Below are 20649 nucleotides of genomic sequence, written 5' to 3'. Positions count from 1 at the left end.
ATTATCTTTTCTTTTTTTTTTTCTTTCTTTTTCTTCTCATGTTAGAAAACGTAATTTTAATGCAATTAGTGCTTAGTAGTGCTGTAATTCATGTCACGTTCGTATTGCAATACTCATTGTATCGTTTACTGTAGTTTGCAATGTTTTATGGTGTAAGTGTGCATATTTAAAAAATAAAATTATTATTTAAAAAAAAAAAAAAAAAAAAAAGAACTTGCCAGCGAAATTGCTGCTCCCGGATAAAGTCCTCTGGCTGCCTCATATTATGTGCCACCGAAACACTTTATTACAAAAAAAAACCTTTCCGAAAAGGTGAGGGGTTTTTTAAACGGCTAAAAGGAAACTCTTACCTTGATTTATGGTAGCACTGGAACTGCAGCGGTGAAGACGATTAGCAAAAGGAAAACGTGTAGGCAAAGTCATTTGAACGAAGAAATGAGCTGTACTCCAACTTGGACTCATGAGAAGTGAAAGCAACACCTGCAGCAGAAAGCTTGCTGTGTGTCCTTTTACGTCAAAATTAGAGCTAAATAAATTAAACGCATTAATATTTGGGCAACCTGTCAATAGCTTACCAATAGAGATTGCTATGGCTTTATGAAGAAAAGGAAAAAGCAAACAGTAAACTTCGGGCGGGCAATATCACCGAGGAGTGTTTAAATATTTAAAAAAGATCTGGGTTGAAAAAGTAATAAAATAAAATTTAAGCAATGATTCGAAGATTAAGAAAGTGCAATAAAACTTTCTAAACCTGATTGAAAGCAATTGATGAGTCGTCAACTTGTTATTTTCAGAGCATAGGACTAAACGACAAAAAAAATCACTTGGACTAAGTTTTATGTGGCGATAGCGGCGAAAAACTAACTGCCATTACGGAACCATATTAACCACTTTTCAGGCAAAAGAATTGTCTTTTTGTCCCTTCAGATATTGCTTTTTTTTGTCCAGTTTGATGAAACTCCAGGTGTGAAACCATGACAAGCCAAGAGATTTCAAGTAAAATTTGTTGTATTAATTACAAATGTTAACTAAACTGAAGATCAAAAAAGTCAAATTAGGCCGAAACAAATTCTTTTAATGCTTTCAATTATTAATCCACATTGATGTAGGTTGGCAGTCGTATCAATTGTAGCAGTCATATTTTCTGCTGTTTTGAACAATTAAGACCCTGTAGGAACTGTGATCCAGTCGTAAATTAAGACGCACAAGGAAGGCTTGTTCCAGTAGCGTCAGTCTGTTTGCATTGTTTTTACTCAGACTTTCGAGTGTGTCCAGTGAAACCCAAGAGCTTTTCATCTGTTATGTCAACAGAAGACTTGTCCCAACAATTTGCGACCAAGTTTGAACTCTGCGAAACACGGTTTATTTCTGGTACACGCCTTACTTTTACAAAGACTCACCAAATTTCTAGAGAGTTTCATTTTTTGCACTGTATACTAGCGGCAAGACCAATGGAAAATTATCAGAGGCTTTATCGCTTAGTCCACGAACAAACAAAATAAGTTATTTTGCTGCAAAATTGATTGAACCATTTCTGAACGGATGAATAGATAGATAGATAGATGGCTGGATGGATAGATGGATGGATGGATGGATGGATGGATAGATGGATAGATGGATGGATAGATAGATCAGTACACCATGCACCACCACTAACTTTGTCTTTATCTGTGTATGATGCCTCAAGAAACTTGTCACACTTCAAACTTTCGTACGTTTTGCGTGTGTAAAAGTATATTTTTCTGATTGAAACAGACGCAAATGGAGCCACCTATTAATATATTATACTTTGGATAGAAACACACTATGTGGATATAGGAGTCCGAAACACTATCAAGCGAAGACTTAGGGCTATGGAATTACAAAGATGGCTAATTGAAATGAATAACGACTAGCCTATTTCAGGCTCCCAGATAGACGGGAAACTGCGCGCGAAAAACGGGTGGGAACTGGGGTCGAGGTGTTTCGCACGCAGTTTTTGCTTTTCGCTTTGCGGATTTGCCGATTATCTCGGAGCCTGGAAAAGGCGAAACAGATGCTCACCGAAAGAGCAATATGACAATCAATCGAAAATTGAAACGATAGACAATAACAACTATGAAGATACCTCCGCGAGGTCACCAATACCCAAAATGTTTCTATAAATACTAAAAAATGGCTCGAGCCCGTAGGGCGAGTGCAGTTTGCAGTCTTTGAAACAATTTACAAGTGCTCATTTACAATTGCACGAGAAAAATCATGTCGTTCACGGGTTAATGCGTTCAAGGAAAACGCATAGTTCTAATTGTGTCAGTCCTACGGGATGTCCCTCGGGTATCCATCGTGATGCATACGATTTCATCGTTTTGGACGCCATCTTGTGTTACGGCTTGCCCAAGTTTGTCAAGTCCTGTTGGACGGGGTTAATACTTGGATGGTTGACCTTCCGGCTTTGCACCCTGGGGAGTCACGCTGTTTGGCTATCCAGCAAGAAGGGCTACTGATATCACACAAAACTGATATTGCATTATAACAAATGTATTCCAAAGAAACAGGTATAAGCAAGGAGATAACTGTCAAAATACCAATAGTGTGATACGTTCACACTGAATTAACACTAGAAAAGGGTACAAAAACGATTCTCCCCAAAATATACAATTACTTTCAAATGCCTCGTCGATGACAAAACAGGACTCGAACGCACCTCCTTAATCCTTGATTTCTGCTAGTTAATAACATGCATCAGGAGGACATGAAAAATCCGAGAGAGTTTATTTTAATTAAGCAGAAACAACGCTTGCTTACCGCGGCGCCAAAAATTGCGTCATCCGGGGATCGCATTGGATTGGCTATCTGTTAATTTCTTTGATTATTGACCTATCAGAATCCTTTAGTTGGTTTGTTACATTTTTTTGCATTGAATTTACCTTTTCTGCACTGTGTTACCTGAAAACTGCACTTCTCTTAGCCATTCTGAATGGAGAAATTTTTCATGCATATTATGAATAGTGATATAGCGTGTGAAATATCTGGAATATAGGCAACTTAACATAGAATGCATGACGGGAAAAGGGTACGTAAATTTTATTAACAGAATATTCAATATTACATTTTTTGCCGTTAAAAGAGGCTCAAACCAGTTTCAACACTTTCACGAGACCTTGTTATTAGAAGGATTGACACTACAACACTTAATCACGTAACAGCTATGTTATCATGTGTTATGGTACAATGTGAAACATCAATTATTGCTGAACAAAATGCAGTCATTTTTGTGACTTAACAAGTTACCATGGCAATAGGAAAGCCTTGTCGCAGAGGGTCTAGCAACGACTCCATGAGACTGTAGGCTTAGCGACCACTCCTGCAAAGCATGTGCTTGGATCAAGAATCTTTTCCTCCATGTAAAAGCAGTTGTTAAATGTGTTAGTGAATAAAGAAAAATCATTAGTCGTTCCAAGCGAATGATAACTTAGGTATGGTGGTAGTGCGACTACCGCATAGGCGGTTATAACAAGTTACCATGGCATGATGATGCAGCAACGAAGATGATGGCATTTCATGATGAAATAATATATGAGTTAAATTTCCTATATCACATCTCTCTGAGAGATCTTTTGGTAGCTTTATTGCTGAATGAAAGGATTAGTTTTAAAAGAAACTGTTGTGTAGTGTCCGTGGAAGAGTAAATTAAACAGGAAAATTCGGTTTTATCAGACAAGATGATAAAGGACGAATTGCCACCGTGAAAAGATTGAACGCATGACGCTTTTAAACGTTATCCCTTTGCCAGTCCGATACACCATTTTACAGTTCTGTGCTCTATTACCAGGCCTTTGAATAAAGTTGAATAAATAAATTTTCGAAACATTAAATGAATTTTTTAAAACTTTGCCGATAGTTCTATCTCACATAGCTGATTACTATTCTAGAGGGTGTTTCAGTAGTTCGTTCCGATATTTTGTTCACTTATATTTCACTAATTATTACAACTACTTCTTGGAAATTTAAGTATGTTATTCCTTATTGATTTTACATCGAATATCTTAAATATTAGTAACTAGAATGGCCTCCTTTATTTTTTATGTTAGTTTCTAAGCGGCGGTGCAGAATAACGCGCGATCTCCTGAAACATGTCGAGAGTTTGCATTTTTTCGTCCGAACCGTAGTCGCCTTCTCAGCTCGTCCAGTGTTTCAGGGGCTGGATCTTTGTACGTTGTCTCGTCAATGATGTTCAGATCAGGTGAGTTTGCCGGCAAGTCGTCAATCGGTATAAAAGTTTGGCAAATTCTTCTGACACCATGTCTGATCCGCCTTTGAAGTGTGCACCGCCGCTCCGTCCTGCACAAAGGTCATTGCCTTCTTTGAGCTGAACAGCTTTCTTTTCGTCGGTCCGTCTGTAACGTGCCGCCTTGAGGTTAACGGTTTCACTTCTGTTTTCTACAATTTCTTTGATTCATTACTTGGAGGTTGAGGTCTGGCCACTGGGTAAGATGTGTAACTTCGTCGGACCACAACCCGTCATGCCTCCCCACACCATCACCTTCGCACTTTGTTTCACCTTGGTATGAGGGCCCAATACGATGTGGTTTTCTGGATTCGGGTAATGAACTAGATACTTACGACACTCATCTGTAAAGAACTTAGAGAATTTCGATTCAAACTTCTTCATCGAAGAACCGCGACTAACGATCATCTTTACAAAATAAGATTGAAACAGTCTGATCTCTGTACTTTCTGCGGAGAAGAAACTGAAAATCTAACTCATTTATTCCTGAGGTGTAAATACGCAAAATCCTTTTGGGAAGAATTTCCTCAGTGGTTAGCACACAACACCTCCAATACGGAAGGATTCGTCCCCTCAGAGGCTATTCTTCTTGGTATAGTTACTGAATCAAAACATTTATTACTACACCATCTGATACTTCTCGCCAGACATCATATTTACACCTGTAAACTTAAAGAAACACGACCAAGTTTTGAAATGTATAAACAGCTTGTTTACAATACTTTATAAATCGAAAACAAAATTGCGATAGTTAATAACTCCATGCATGTTTTCAAAAAGAAATGGTCCTGTTTTAAAAACATAAATTTTTAATCAATAAATACAGATTGAGTGATGCGAGGCGTGGGCGAGAACCTGCAGTTGTGTTTGTGATTGCGTTGTTAACTAAGTTGTCAAGTCAAATGTTTTGATCTGCTGTGTATTTCAGTGATAGTAGAATAACAAAAAATGGGTGCTGTCACCTTATCTGTCGTAGTATAATCACTGCATTGTAAGTAGTGTAAAAATTGTTTTGTAAGTAACTTAAGTATCATATTGGTAAGTACAGTGGTGAAAATATTGTTTTGTAAATAGCGCAAGTATTGTAATGTAAATAATGTAAGTACAGTCGTGTAAGTAGAGGAAGCGATTTGTAAGTAAAAAAATAAATAAATTAATAAAAAAAATTATAATGCTAGTATTGTAAGTAGTGTAAATGTTTGTCCTGTTTGCTTGTATAAATACTGTAAGTATGAGCAGTGCAATGTATATGTATGTAAGTATAATATTAGTATTGTAAGTAGTGTAAGTGTTCATCTTGTAAATATTATTAAAAAAGCTTTCCAACCTTTGTTGGTCAATCTTCATACCGTTGTGCTGGAAACGTTGATACTGTGATGTTGAAGTTTTTTAGCAATCTTTCTTGTTGAATTTTTACGTTTATGCTTAGATTTCGGAGATATGCCCAGAAATGCACACAACAACAAAAATTGCAAAAACGAGATAATGTTGGCGAATTTGGCAAATATGGCGAAAATGACAATTTTGCCACAATCGCCAACGAGGAAAAAGAGAAAGCAGTGAAGGGGGCCCATAAACGTTGGCGAAAGCGGCGAATTTGGCAAATATGGCGAAAATGACAATTTTGCCACAATCGCCAACGAGGCAAAGCACAAAGCAGTGAAGGGGGCCCATAAAAGTTGGCGAAAGCGGCGAATTTGGCAAATATGGCGAAAATGACAATTTTGCCACAATCGCCAACGAGGCAAAACACAAAGCAGTGAAGGGGCCCCATAAAAGTAGGCAAAAACGGCGAATTTGGCAAATATGGCAAAAATGACAATTTTGCCACAATCGCCAACGAGGCAAAGCACAAATCAGTGAAGGGGGCCCATAAAAGTTGGCGAAAGCGGCGATTTTGGCAAATATGGCCAAAATGACAATTTTGCCACAATCGCCAACGAGGCAAAACACAAAGCAGTGAAGGGGGCCCATAAAAGTTGGCGAAAGCGGCGAATTTGGCAAATATGGCGAAAATGACAATTTTGCCACAATCGCCAACAAGGCAAAGCACAACGCAGTGAAGGGGGCCCATAAAAGTTGGCGAAAGCGGCGAATTTGGTAAATATGGTGAAAATGACAATTTTGCCACAATCGCCAACGAGGCAAAGCACAAAGGAATGAAGCAATGAGGGGGCCCATAAAAGTTGGCGAATGTGGCGAACAAAATTAATGAAAGAAGAATTCGATCTCCAGTGCTGTTTCAAATGTTTGACCTCAAATTACAAAAGTTCATTTCTTGAATTTTAATGATTTTAAAAAATTAACAACCAGCATGAAGAACACTTGGGAAAGAGGAATTTGGCAAAATAGGGAGATATGGCAACGGGACGTGGCTCCAAATAACAAAGTCATGGCAAGGTTGTCATTTGTGACTGCGCTGGAACAATTTAATTACTGACATATATAACTGCCTCGTACTCTGACAATTCATGTAAGAATGACTTCACCAACGGGTACTAAGAGTTTCAAAGCAGTTATGTGAATCCTACCAACGTCCGCTTGCAAGGAATTAGATTCAATAAACCACACACAAAATATGTCCTTGTCGTATGATCCATTACTTGAAAGTAAGCATTGCGTGAAGATGCATGTCGTGCCTGTGAACTTTATAGTAGCTTTTCACGAATCTTGCCATCAGTCGAAATTGAAATCCTTTTACCACAACTGTAGAAAAATGTCGACACCCAGTAGAACAGAAGTTGCAAAATTAAAATTCTCCACAAGACGATAAACATTTCCTGAATTGTGATCCGCAGGAAATACCGAAGCGTTCTTTTAGACGCCATCTTATGAAATTTACATATACGTCGTGTTAAGTCACTGTAGTGTAACAGCTAACTGAGCCCCAAGTCTCCTCGTTCGTCGTCTGAGTACATACATACATACATACATACATACATACATACATACATACATACATAAATAGTTTATTCGTCCCAAATGGGCTTTTCAGAATAAAGTCAAGGGATAACTAATGCTATGTACAAGTAAATTAATTAACTAATTAACTAGTAAATGACATAATCGAACCGATTAATTATTAATTAATTAATGAAATAAAAACAAAAGTGGAGCAATTAAGTCACTAAAAAATTCGAGAGAAGGCTTCTCCTCAGGCAACGTTTGAGGTCCTGTAGTGTTGGTTTTAACTTAAGAGTCGAATCTAGTGAGTTCCAGAGTTTGACTGTCCTGAAGTGGAAAGTTCAAAGGCATATTTAACATCTGGGAGTTCGTCGTTGTACGCCTTGTGATCATGGCTCTTTGAATATATTTAGAAAATAAAGAGGCTGGAGCGTACCCTGACATACATTTGAAGGCCATTATTGCGTGACGATAATACAACTGCTGTCTTACAGGTAGCCACTTAAGGATAGGGGAAATATGGTCGTATTTCCTTAAGTTGCTAACGGTACGAGCCGCGAAATTCTGCACAGCCTGGATCTTACTTAAGTTGTACTCAAAGGTGTTGCTCTAAACATTACAACAATAATATAGCTTGCTAAAAACTAAGGCATTAACTATAATAGTTAAGGTGGTTGGGTTAAAAGCATGTTTAACTCGATTAATCTGGCCTAGGCGCACCATGCAAACGGACACTGTTGAAGCTATGTGATCGTTATATGTCAAGCAGGGATCCAGGACAACTCCCAGATCCTTAGCAACCGTAGCCGGTGTAATTTCTTTTCCCAACAAATTTAGACGAAAATCCTCTACTTTCCGGACCATCGCTCTGGTGCCAAAGATAATTAAAAGAGTTTTACTAGGGTTTATAAGGAGTTGATTTCTAAAAGTCCAGTTACTAATTCTGCTTAAGTCTTCATTTAATTTGGTAATCTCGCTATAATGAACTGCCACCGCGGCCGCAATCCCGCATACAAAAATTTGGTTTTATCAACGGAGTTGATAATGTAAATTGGACACCGTATAGAGATTCTCTGTACGGTGGTCAGTTTACATTATCAACTCCGTTGATAAAACAAAATTTTTGTATATTACCTCCCCACCGACGCAGCACCATAGTTTCTTTAGAAACTACCCCCCGCAATCAAGGGCAAGACGATCTCGTGGAAAGTGAAGTTAACCGAACCTGAAAGCTAAAATTTTACGAGAGTGCTTAGGCCTAATCACCGCAAAGATGTTTGATATTTTTGGCCTCGCGAGGCAAATTCCTCTTTGTGTGCGGCCATCGTGGTCAACCTCACGAAACAGAGTAAAATCTATGAGTGTCAATCTACATTTGTGGCGGTGAAAGCGTTAATGGGGACATTTCTTTTGAGCGAACCTTAGATGTTGTTAATTTTGCTGATTGTCAATATGTAGATTTCATCGGATAGTCTGTGTGTTGATTTCACCGATAGCCTCTTTCTTCTCTTGTAAGTTATTTACGCAATTTTTTTTATTTTCACTCCCCTTTTCCTTTAAAAAATAAAGCGGATGTAAAGAGAAGCGAAGGCCGCCGGTGTGTTAGGTGAGACAGAGAGGGAAAACAAAGCTGAAAAGCCTAATCAAATCGTCGTGTCATTTAACAGCAACACCGGAAAATAACTGGGCGGCAGGTTAGTTTTTGCAGGTTGCAGGTTGCAGGTTGCAGGTTGAAATTACTGTGACTGTTACATGAATAGCTAACCTTAGGCCTAATTAGGCCTAAAGAAACGGTTTTTTTAGCTTAAGAGGCCTAAAGAAACGTTTTTAGGCCAATAGGCCTAAAAGGTTAGCTATTCATAAGCGCCAATCACAGTAAATGGGTTCAACCTGCAACCTGCAAACTGCAAAAACTAACCTGCCGATAACTGGGTGTAACACGAAAATAAAGAGGTGTAATGGAAGCGTGCTTGAATTTCGACGAATTATCCCCAAAATCAGCAAGTTATGACGCTGATGAATAATAAAGCAGTCTCTTTTCCCAAAAAGATAGAATTACCTGGTAATAAATAACCTCGTCTAGGAGAGTGAATTTTTGGCTTCGCAGAAACAATGGTCAACCTCAGATAGTTGGACGATTGGACGCTTGTTTGAGTTGGATTCGCACATTTCTTGTCCAGCGAGTGCTTTCTTCGAACCGCAAAATGAAAGCTAATATTTTACGAGAGTGCTTAAGCCTAATCATTTAAAGGAGCGCTTACACTTTTGACATGTGGCTATAATGAACTGTCACCGCGGTGCGCAATCCCGTAGTCGATGAATGAAAATTGTGCAAGGGCGATCTCGTGAAAAGTGTAGTTAACCGAACCGCAAAATGAAAGCAAAAAGTTTACGAGAGTGCTTAGGCCTAATCACTGAAACAAGCGCTTAGGCTTAATCAGGAAGCGAGTGGTATTTCCTGCAGTTAACCGAACCGTAAAATGAAAGTTAATTAACCGAATTGTAAAATGATTTGATCAACGCGCTATAAGAACGAGAGATACATATCAACAAGGAGATTGATCACGCTTTAAGAAACATCATTGTTTGTGCTCGATCATCGAGCTTTATGAACGAGGAATACATATACATCAATGTCCCTCGCTCTTTTTGTTTGGCGCCTCAGACGGGAGAATACTGCGTATCCACAAAGCTCGGCGTCTCCAATGCGTATCTGCGTACCCGCGTATCCACCCAATTTAGTGTAAAGCTTCGACGTGGCAGGGTATTCGGTGAAGCCGTTGATTTCACCGATAGGTTTCTTTTTTCTCTTGTGATTTATTCACCCATTTTTTTATTTTCACTTCACGTTTCTTTGAAGAAATTATGTCTGTATGAAAAGTGGAGAAGCGGAAGCCGCGAGTGTGTTAGATGAGAGGGAAAGCAAAGCTGAAAAGCCTTTTCTAATTGTCATGTCATTTGACGGGCGCACCGGAAAATAAGTGGGTGAAAGACGAAAATAAACAAGTCTGTTGGAAGCGTGCTTGAATTGCGACAAATGAGCCCCAAAATCAGCAAGAATTTGTGACGCTGATGAACGAAAATGGTTTATGGGCATTCGTGAAAAGTGTAGTTAACCGAACCGTAAAATGACCGCTGTAATTGCCGAATTTGTCGAAATCGCCAAAATCGCCAATGTTCACCCGTGTGGTGTGAATACCAATGGCTGAACTAATTTGACGAAATTGGCAAAACATCGCCAAAATTGCCGAATTTGTCAAAATCGCCAAAATCGCCAATGTTCACCCGTGTGGTGTGAATACCAATGGCTGAACTAATTTGACGAAATTGGCAAAACATCGCCAAAATTGCCGAATTTGTCAAAATCGCCAAAATGGCCAAACTCGCCAATGTTCACCCACGTGGTGTCAATACCAATGGATGAACCTGGGATGAACTAATTTGACGAAATTGGCAAAATATCGCCAAAATCGCTAATTTTGCCAAGATTGTCAATCGTGTGCATTTCTGGACATAAGTGGAGACGATTTCCTTACTTTAACTTTGGCTAAAATTATCGGTACTACACGTTCTCAAAACACGTCATAGTAAATGTCATTTCCGTTCTCTTCTTCCCCAGGCATGCATATGTAATGCTGATTTCGCGATTCGAATTTAATTAATTATTAATTACCCTCACCTCTAGTGAGAGGTGGGATGAAAATGAATTGCCTTTCGCAAAAGCAACAGCATCTGCATTAATTTCTTAGCTGTGCCGAAAAAAAAACGCTAACAAGCACTGTTGTCTTCAGAAACAATTTATATTTATCTGTTAGGTTACGTAGACCTACAGCGAGGAAGCGAACTTGCCTTGCATTCAACCTCGTCCCCAGGACCCCTGGCTTGGGGGTGGGGCGGGAAAAGGCCCTGGGATCGGCTGGTCACGTGATCTCAGAACACCCAAATTTCTTGGGTGTACTAAATTATCATACCTTAAACGGAACTTTCAAGATGGCGGCCTCTTCGAGTAAACCAAACTTTTTGTCAGTGCTTCGTCGAATCGAATTTTCTTTAAATAACGGTAATTTTCCTTCTTTGAATTTAAAACCTCTTCAAATGAAGTGTTTCGAATATATGCTGGAAGGTCAGGATGTCATTGGAGTCCTACCTACTAGATTTGGCAAGTCAATGCTCTTTCAGCTTCTACCTCATTTCATTCCTGTGAAGACCACCAAGAACATAGTTATTGTGGTATGTCCATTAAATTCCATCATTGAAGATCAGCTGAAAGTCTTAAAAGCTCGAAGGATAACCGCTGATTTCGGCATAATGCATAAATTAGATTTATTTCGCCAAGTTTCGCCTGAATTATTTAAAAACGATCAACCAATCAATATAAAGGATTCACTGGCCGATCCCAGGGCCTTTTCCCGCCCCACCCCCAAGCCAGGGAAAAGGTCCTGGGAACGAGGTTGGCCTTTCATTGCGCCGTAGCCACAGTTGGCCCAATTGCTATTGCCATTGACGCAGGACAGCCATCATTTCAGTTTTACCGGGCGGAGTCTATGATGACCCGTAAGTGCTTATAGACCGAATGCATAAATGGCGGCCAAAAAAATATTCTTTTGTTTATGTGCTAATTAGACTCACTAGCCTCGCTCTCAAGCAACATTTCTTTTGTATTTCGTCCATGCAAACGAGGCTAGTGAGGCTAATTAGCACATAAACCAAAAGAATATTTTTTTGACCGCCATTTATGCATTCGGTCTATTAAATTGTATTTTTAACTGCATCGATCGATACGATGACATGATCCCCGCCATCTCAGTTCCTATTACCAACTTAACAAAAGAAGATTTCCTAATGCGGCATGTCTGTTCATTGATGGATTAGTTCACAAATGACGTCAAAATGCAGAAAGAACAATAAAAAATGGAAATCTATATGCTATACTATTAGTGGACAGTAATTACTTCAAAAACCAGGGTTCAAACTGCAACCAGGTTGACAACCACTTCGCACACTTTTTGAACTACTCTTCAAGTCTCTCCACTGAAGCCACAGCAGCCTCAAACCACCTTTGAATGATGACTTCATACTGTGCAAATTGTCTAGCTACGTGCGAGTATCACTTCTCTCATTTGTCTACAACACGCACTTCAAATAGAGCGAGTTTCAATCGAGTGTCGTAAAACCAAAACCAAAGTAGTTACTTTGGCCAATCAAAAAGTACGGAGACAATCCGGTAAACCAATCAAAACTCGAAGTAATTACACGTAGCCGACACAAAGCGCGGGAAGATGTGCACGCGCGAGCCACGATTGGTTTTGGTTTCACTTCTGATTGGTTGAAAAAGTGGCGCGAGAACTTTGAACCAATCACTGAGTGAGTGAAGTAATGCAAAACCAAAGCAATAATTACTTTCGACACTCAATTGAAAACCGCTCTATACATTCATTTCATTCATACTTAATTCAGGTTATCATATCAATGTGAAATGCTGTGACCACGTTTATTCCGTCGTTTCCTTTTCTTATGTGTACTTTCATCTTTAAATGCAGAGGCTGTAGCAGCACAGAACTGGATCACGCGGTTCTTGTCGTTGGATACGGTATCTACCAAGGCAAGGACTACTGGCTAGTGAAGAATTCCTGGGGAACAAGTTGGGGAATGGAGGGTTACATCATGATGTCACGGAACAAGAACAATCAGTGTGGAATTGCTTCAAGCGCCAGTTATCCACTTGTTTGATTCAATTGTCTTACACTAACGCAAATGAATTTTGTCTCAAAAGATACTTCTAATTTGTAGCCACTGTACCAGATTTCATTCGATTGTTGTCTTACCCAATGATAAAACCACGTAACAATGTCTATGATGGGAGCAGGGGTGGTGCAGTATTAAGAGCACTCGCCTCCGACCAATGTGGCCCGGGTTCAATTCCTGCTCCCGGCGTCATATGTAGGTTGAGTTTGTTGTTGGTTCTCTCCTTGCTCCGAGAGGTTATTCTCCGGGTGCTCCGGTTTTCCCCTCTCCTCAAAAACCAACACTTCCAAATTCCAATTCGATCCGGAATGCACGGACACATGTTGAACGAGCTCCTGAGCGCTCTTGGGGTCTTCCGTGGGTAAATAAATTCCATTTCCATTTCCATTTGATGCGTTGAACATTGAACCGGCAAACTTGCATGCAAGGAAGATTCCTGTTTTGAGCGCACATAGATTCAAAGTTAGATTATTCTTTTCAATAACCTAATCTAAACAACGATTCCTGTACATATCATTACATCATCACATAACATGACCCCTGCAGGACGACGATATTTAATTTTGAGGGCTGAAAAAGGCCACGCCCTTCTTCCATTCCTTTAAATAAATTGAACTTTGCTGGTATAAGTGGCACTCTGGTAATCTGGATGCATTGCTGTCTTCATTCCCGTTTTCAGTCAATATGTTTGAATAAACCCACATAAATTCCTCTACTACGAATTAAATGGGGTTTCCGAGTTTCTCGGTGCTATGTTCTTGGCCCATCGCTATTTCTTGTTCTATTCCTTTCATTCCTTTCACCCCAATCCCCGCCCATGTAAAATTCTATATCGCGCGGGCTGTAGTACGCCTAGCTAGTAAGACACCTGGGGCCTGTTTCTCGAAAGTCCCGAAAAGCCATTTGCGACTGCCAACCGCTTGTTTTGGAAAGCTGATCTTTTCATCATGTTTTTAAGCTAACTAAAAGAAACTCGTCTGTGAAGTTTGACGACTTAAATCCTCTCCATTCTTGCGATTCAAAGGGAATTGTGACACCCGAAAATGACCCGTAAAATTTCGGGACTTTCGACAAACGGTACCCTGCACTGCAGGTTGCTATCATCCTTTCTGCTGATGACACTCACATTTCATGTAAACATAAGAATATCGTGAACTAATAAAATTGTGAAGTAAGAACTTTCCAGCGTGGGTTCCTGATTCAAAGCTAACTTACTCTACATCCCGACCAGATTAAGCATATTAAGTATATAGGGGTCCAGATTCGGGGCCCACGTATTGTACCGTTCCGTCAGGGAACAAACTCTGGCTATCAATCCCAAAACAACTTACACCTCTTCTGCCACAAATGATCCTTTTCCTTTTTTTTCCCAAAGTTACAAGTTGCAGTTGTGATCTCAATCCTGTTCCTGCACCTGTAATTGAAGCCCCGTTTGTCTGTGTTGACACCCGTTATCACTAAAGTTGTCAATCGTTCTCTGGTTACTGGCTGTGTACCTCAGTGCCTCAAAAATGCTCGGATTAGACCGTTGCTTAAGAAAAGTAATCTGGACTCTGAAAACTTCAAGGACTTTAGACCAGAGTCTAACCTTCCGTTTATTTGTAAAGTCATTGATTAAACTGTCTGCTTTCAGCTTGTCAATTACGGAAACTAATAACCTGGGTGAAAGCTATCAATCGGCTCATAAGGTTGTTCATGGTACTGAAACAGCCCTGCTTAGAGGTCATGATGATATTTTGAGAGCGATTGATGACAACAGATCCGTTACCTTATTATTACTTGACCTCTCGGCTGCCTCTGATCTAGTCGACCATGGAATTTACTACGTCGTCTTGAATTCCACTTTGGTATTAAGGGCAGTGCTTTATCGTGGCTTCAATCTTACCTCAGGGATCGTCGCCAGTTTGAGTCTGTCCGTAATGAATCTTCATTTTGTTATTCCCTGCATTATGGCGTGCCACAAGGGTCAGTTTTCGGGCCCATATGGCCTCTATCTTTAGTACACCTCACCTTTGGATTTTGTACTCTATCTTTACGAAATAAGAGATCTTATCAGTCTTATTGTTAAGTAGTTTTTATTACACGAGAAACCCCAGAGGATATCAATGTTAAATTGAACTGATCTTCAGTCATCAAGAACTTTTGTAAGCAAGAGAGGTTTTGTTGTTCCAATTAAATCAGTTTTCGACAACGTGTAGTACCATTTCTATGCGGACGATTCGCAAAGATACGTGTCGTTTGACTCGAACCTACCTGGACAATTGACTACCACCAGATTAGAAGCTTCCATCAGTGACGTTAGTAATTGGATGTCCTCAAATTGACTGACACTAATTCTGATGGTTAATTCTGATAAGACAGAATTCCTCGTTTTCGTCTCCCATTTCCGTCCTTGGTCATTGCTTTCCCGGCCCCCATTCTGATTGGCAATGATTCTTTCAGTCCCTCAAATTCTGCCAGGAACATCGGTGTGTTTTTTGATAAACATATGCACTATGAAGCTTAAGTTAGTGCTATCTGTAAAGCTTCTTTATTCCATCTGCGCAATATATCTCGCAAAAGGAAATACTTTCTACTGAAAGCACCGAGACGCTGGTTCACGCTTTCATCACCTCCAAGTTGGACAACGGCTGCAATTCACTCCTTATGGCATACCGAAGTATCTTCTTTAAAGGCTCCATATCTGGTACAAAACTGCGCTGCAAGGCTGTTATTTAGCAAAAGAAAGTTTGAGCATATTACACATATCTTAATTGATTTGCATTGGCTCCCCATCAAACAACGCATTGTCGTCAAAATCTTGGTAACTACATTCAAGGCACTGAATGGACTTGAATGGACTCTCACCTGGCTATATTAGCGACCTTCCAGACAGATATGTTCCTACGCGACTTCTACGATCCTCTAATCAGTTCTCACTGAATGTTCCAAGTACAAACACTGTTTCGTTTGGAGAACGTACTCTCAGCGTTGCAGTACCGAAACTGTGGAATTCTATTCCATTCGAAATTAGATCTGCCGAAAACTGAATAATTTAAATCTAAATTGAAAACCTATTTGTTCGTAATGCTTATTTTTAACTTTCTGTGGATCTTAACATTATTCTCCTTTTTATTGTTAATGTTCTCTCTTATAGTTTTTAGGATTTTTGTTATATTTTTTTTAGTTTAATATTTTGTGTTAAGCGCTTTAGGGCCCTGTACAAAGCGCTATGTAAATAATGAATTATTATTATTATTATTATTACTATTATTATTATTATTATTACTATTATTATTATTATTATTGCTATTATTATTATTATTATTATTATTATTATTATTATGATCTTAAACACCCTTGCAATATTCGACGTACTTGACACTACCGACTTTTGCATGTTTCGTAGCACATCTGTTTTTTTTTCCCCGCAACTTCCGTAATATTTCTTCCAGAGTCCTTGACCAACCCCCAAGCACGTCCATGATAATATTGTACTGGTGGACTGTATATCCAGGGTATCGTTCTTGTAACTCACATCGTAATGGGCCATACTTTACTGACTTCTCTTCATCTTTCTTTTCTCTATTCTCGATCCACGGACAACTCATCTCCAAGACTACTACTTCCTTACTTTTATGGTTCACTATCTTTGCATCGATTCTGTTAGCTTGCAATTCATGGTTCTCCCCATAAGTTGGTATGTCCCACAATGCTTGGATATCCTCCGAGACGTATTCTCTTTAGGCTTGATTGGTGAATACCATGTAGGAAGACTTTCGACCAGTTGTAACTCTCGTAGCAGCCCAAAATATAACACTTTCAGCGCATTGTTCTGTCTTGCCAAATACTTGTTTTGGGCAAGGGCTGAGCATCCCGATAGAACGTGAGCTACACTTTCCGATGCCTTATTACACATACGACAGGACACATTACTTGACTGTGATATCTTAATCTTCTTAACTTGGTATAACTTCGTTTGTAGGAGCTGTTCGTATAACTCGCACATACCGGCTACAACATACGTTGGGGATGACGTCCATTCGCTTAGCCATGAGAAGCAGTTCTTGGTGCTCATGCTATCATCATTCCATCTTGCTGTATGCAGCTTTCCCCTGCCACGCTTCATCACGTACTGTCTTCAACAACTTTTCTTCGTACTTTGATCTCAGCAGTTGCTTTGCCTTTGTAGCCATCACCTCCTTGTCCATCAGCTTCACATACCGTTGGTTCCGGGTTGGCAAGCCTCAGCGTCAGTCCAAGTTCTTTACTAAACCTCAGGGCCTCTGCAATCATTGACTGATATCCCAAAACTATTATTATTATTATGATCGTTATCGTTACCGTTATCGTTATCGTTATCGTTATCGTCATTGTTATTGTTATTATTATTATTATTATTATTATTATTATTATTAATATTATTATTATTATTATTATTATTATTATTATTATTATTATTACTGCCACAGTGAGTGAGCCTGAAGCGAACGAACGAGGCAGCCAAAACACATTTTTCTTCGAAAAGCGAGGGATTGTGGTCAAAGGTGCAAGGAATTGTGGTTATGCGCGGATGGAAGAATTAAGATTCGCGGTATGAATTCGCTTCTCGTATCGTGTACACTCTCACGCAACGAGAAAATAAATTCGAAATCCTTAAATGAAAAAGGCCAAAAACTTGGAATGTTGTAGGAAACAATTCTTTAAATCGCCTCTCCAATTCTCAGGTCTGTGCAGTACATCGTTTCTCAGTTATTTGTCGAAGCGTTTAACGCAACTTTACCATCGGAGTTTTCTTGGTCCACCAATATGGCGGCCGGTAATCAACGAAAACATCTGGAGTTCACTTTGCGATGAAAGTGCTTACTTCTCGCTCATGAGATAAAATACATGCGTATTAACACATCCACTAATGTACTTGAAAGGCTCAAACTGCTCTGATTCATAGACATATAAATTTTTTTCCAACCTTGAAATAGATTTGTATCGTGATGTCACGCAAGGTGACAATTCGGAAATTCAAATGCTGTGTTTTCGAAATGAAAGACGTCACGGAACTGGACACTTGAAAAAAGATTTATATCTAGGTCATCTTCAACCTCTTTTAGATAAAAATTCAGAAGACCTTGCGATTTGATGACTTCACTGTGTCTAGAGGGGGGTCCAGAAGGAGGTCTAGTTGAGGATTCACCCCTTACACCCCACCCCCGGATTGGTCACCCCGTCGACGAACTAAAAGGCGAGAGAGAGACTGCTCATGGTTTAGCTCAGAGCTTTCACGTAGCTGAACAATTAGGATGTGCCTCTCATGGTTTAAGCCGATGTTATCATTATTCGCCCCGCACGGATACTAATTTACACCGACTGAATAATGTACAATTTAATGCAATATGCGTGTCCAGGGCCTTGTTTGCAGTCGCGCCTTCAGAGTGACACTGAATAAGAACGTATGCACACTCGGGCCTGAAATGAATGAATTAATAATGTATGGATTTTCCGCTGGTATTCCAGTACTTAGTTATGCTCCAATACTTTCGCTCCTCCTGTCGCAGCTACTCACTAGTTCTAATTATGCATAACTTCTCATTGGTTAGTCCCTGGTATTTATAACCTCTGTGACCGTTGAATATTCACTCACGCTAGCGATCCACGCAGTTTATACTTCAGCATTTATATTAAAAACCTTTCTTCCTGATGGCTACGGAGAATGATTCCTCAACATCTTCAGCCCACTTAGGAGAAGCAGGAGCTAGCAACCAAGCTGGTGGCCCAATTGTGGATCAGGTTTTTTCGTTGTTTAAAGATTATCTGCAGAATCAGCTGGAGAAGAAGACGAAAGAGATCGAGCAGAGGTCAAAGATCGCCAAAGAGGTTGTCCGATTGAAGTACAGAGGCAACCAAAAGCAGTTTGAGCTTAACGCCGCAATCGATTCCATTTTGGAGAGCATTCAAACAGAAACCCAACAAAGTCGACCCAGCAACGACCGCATTCGAAGTCTCGTTGAATATTCACTCACGCTAGCGATCCACGCAGTTTATAATTTAGCATTTATCCCACCCTCCCGCTCAGCTTACTGCAGTTGTTGTTATTTTTGTTTATAGGCCGTAAGGATGCTTGATACGAAGGCTTCCGCTGTTTCAAATGTGGAAAATACGGTCATTGGGCCAAAGACTGCCGTTCTGCCTTCTGGCCAGGAGGCCACAGTTACCAGTCCTACAATCACAACTCCTTACTAGTACCTTCCTACAACAAGCCAACAGGAATTCAGTCAAGCCAGCCAGCTATCAAGTATTGAGGAAGACTTAGCGCAGGTTTTGGAATCCCAACACGGCGGGCATCGACTTCTTTATTCAACCACTTCGAGGAGAGAACTGTTGGGTGGTCCCGCCCGTTTCTATCGTTTCTAAAGTTCTTCATTATATGAAGTCTCAAAACGCTGTGGGTACCGTTGTTCTACCCCTTTGGCCTTCGGCTCATTATTGGCCTCTACTGACAAATAAATATCTCAAGTATATATCGGCTTATAGCATGCATATTGGAAATCAATCCTTAACTCATGGTAGGAATCTCAATTCCCTTTTAGGATCAAAGGACTTTAAGGGGCATGTCATTGCTCTAAGGATGGATTCTCTTGACTAGAATTATTGCTTGTGACGCCTGAGGGTGGCGGCACCCTCCAGCTTATCTGCTATGATTAGTTTCCAGCGTTTGCTTGGGCTTTTGGCTGTTTCTGGTGGCTGCACCAGTGACGTTGCATTTTCTTGGCACTGGCCATATTAGATCAAGGGTGACTGCATCCGTTTGGAATGTGAGAATAATCAGTTCTGACTGTGTAGGCACTCGCCTTATTGGGGGATGGCACTGATTATTGGTACAGCTGCTTGTACGGTGACCTGGCACCCGCCCGGTGTAAATAGTTTTTTCTAGAATTATGAATTGTGTGGGTTTAACCCCGCTTCACTTCGGAGTGTTCTTATTTTGTAATTTTAGATACTTAGTTCAAGCGGAGCTTGGGAACCTTTCCTGTTTTCGTCTTCACCAAATTTTCGCCAAACCGTCAGCGTGATGTTACAGTCCAGGCGAACTCTACAACTAAAGCCTACCTTAGGGTCATCAAAAGGTTTTTGGAGTGGTGTAGGAGTAGGGATTTAAGTGTTCAATTGCCTTTTCCCGAAAGCACAGTATCGCTTTATTTATTTGAAAAAAAAAAAAGGAAGGAGAGAGAGAGAGAGAGAGATTGATACCTTATTGTTAACGCTCGCTTTTTACTGATTGTAAAGAATACATGTTAAGGTGAAAGAAGAAGAAGAGTGTAATGTAAACTATTAAACTGCATTCGGATCCGCTTGCGAATCCTTCCATATTCCTTGCTTGTTTGATTATTTACGGGAATTGAAGGGTAAAATAATTTACGTCCGGTTGAGCTAAGCGAATTAGAACGTAATACACGAAAATGTTGACAGTGTGAAACTCTGCCTTTATTGACCATTAAACAGACTAGATTTTACTCTTTAGTTAAGAGCGTTGTTCTTAATCTTGGACAGAATAAAATGGAACAGAAATGCCCCCTTCCCCCTTAATCAAAGATGAAGCCCCGCGAAGGCCATAACGCACCATGTTTGGGGAGAGGGGTGGTCTCAATTTTCCATTTAATCTGTTCAAGATTGTAGTTACTAGTTTCTCTAAAAGTTTTACACACAATTTTGTTTAATTTTGTTAACCGTCACTTCTGAAGATGTATGTTGTATCATAC

General features: G+C 39.9%; 1 protein-coding gene and 1 pseudogene across 1 annotated transcript in view; one reads left to right on the top strand and one right to left on the bottom strand.

Annotated features, from left to right (window-relative positions):
- LOC137996583 (pinopsin-like) overlaps positions 1-451 on the bottom strand; it is a 4826-nt gene extending 4375 nt beyond the window's left edge. Inside the window, exon 1 of the mRNA XM_068842048.1 lies at positions 351-451. The gene's annotated coding sequence lies outside the window, so the exon portion shown is untranslated. The remainder of the gene's footprint in view (positions 1-350) is intronic.
- LOC137996602 (cathepsin L-like) overlaps positions 1-12942 on the top strand; it is a 21796-nt pseudogene extending 8854 nt beyond the window's left edge.
- Positions 12943-20649: the final 7707 nt, after the last annotated feature.

The sequence above is a fragment of the Montipora foliosa genome, chromosome 1 (genome assembly GCF_036669935.1).
Source record: "Montipora foliosa isolate CH-2021 chromosome 1, ASM3666993v2, whole genome shotgun sequence".
In the NCBI taxonomy this organism is placed as follows: domain Eukaryota; kingdom Metazoa; phylum Cnidaria; class Anthozoa; order Scleractinia; family Acroporidae; genus Montipora; species Montipora foliosa.
Note: the sequence above shows the minus strand (reverse complement) of the source record. Positions and strands in the feature narration are given on the sequence as shown.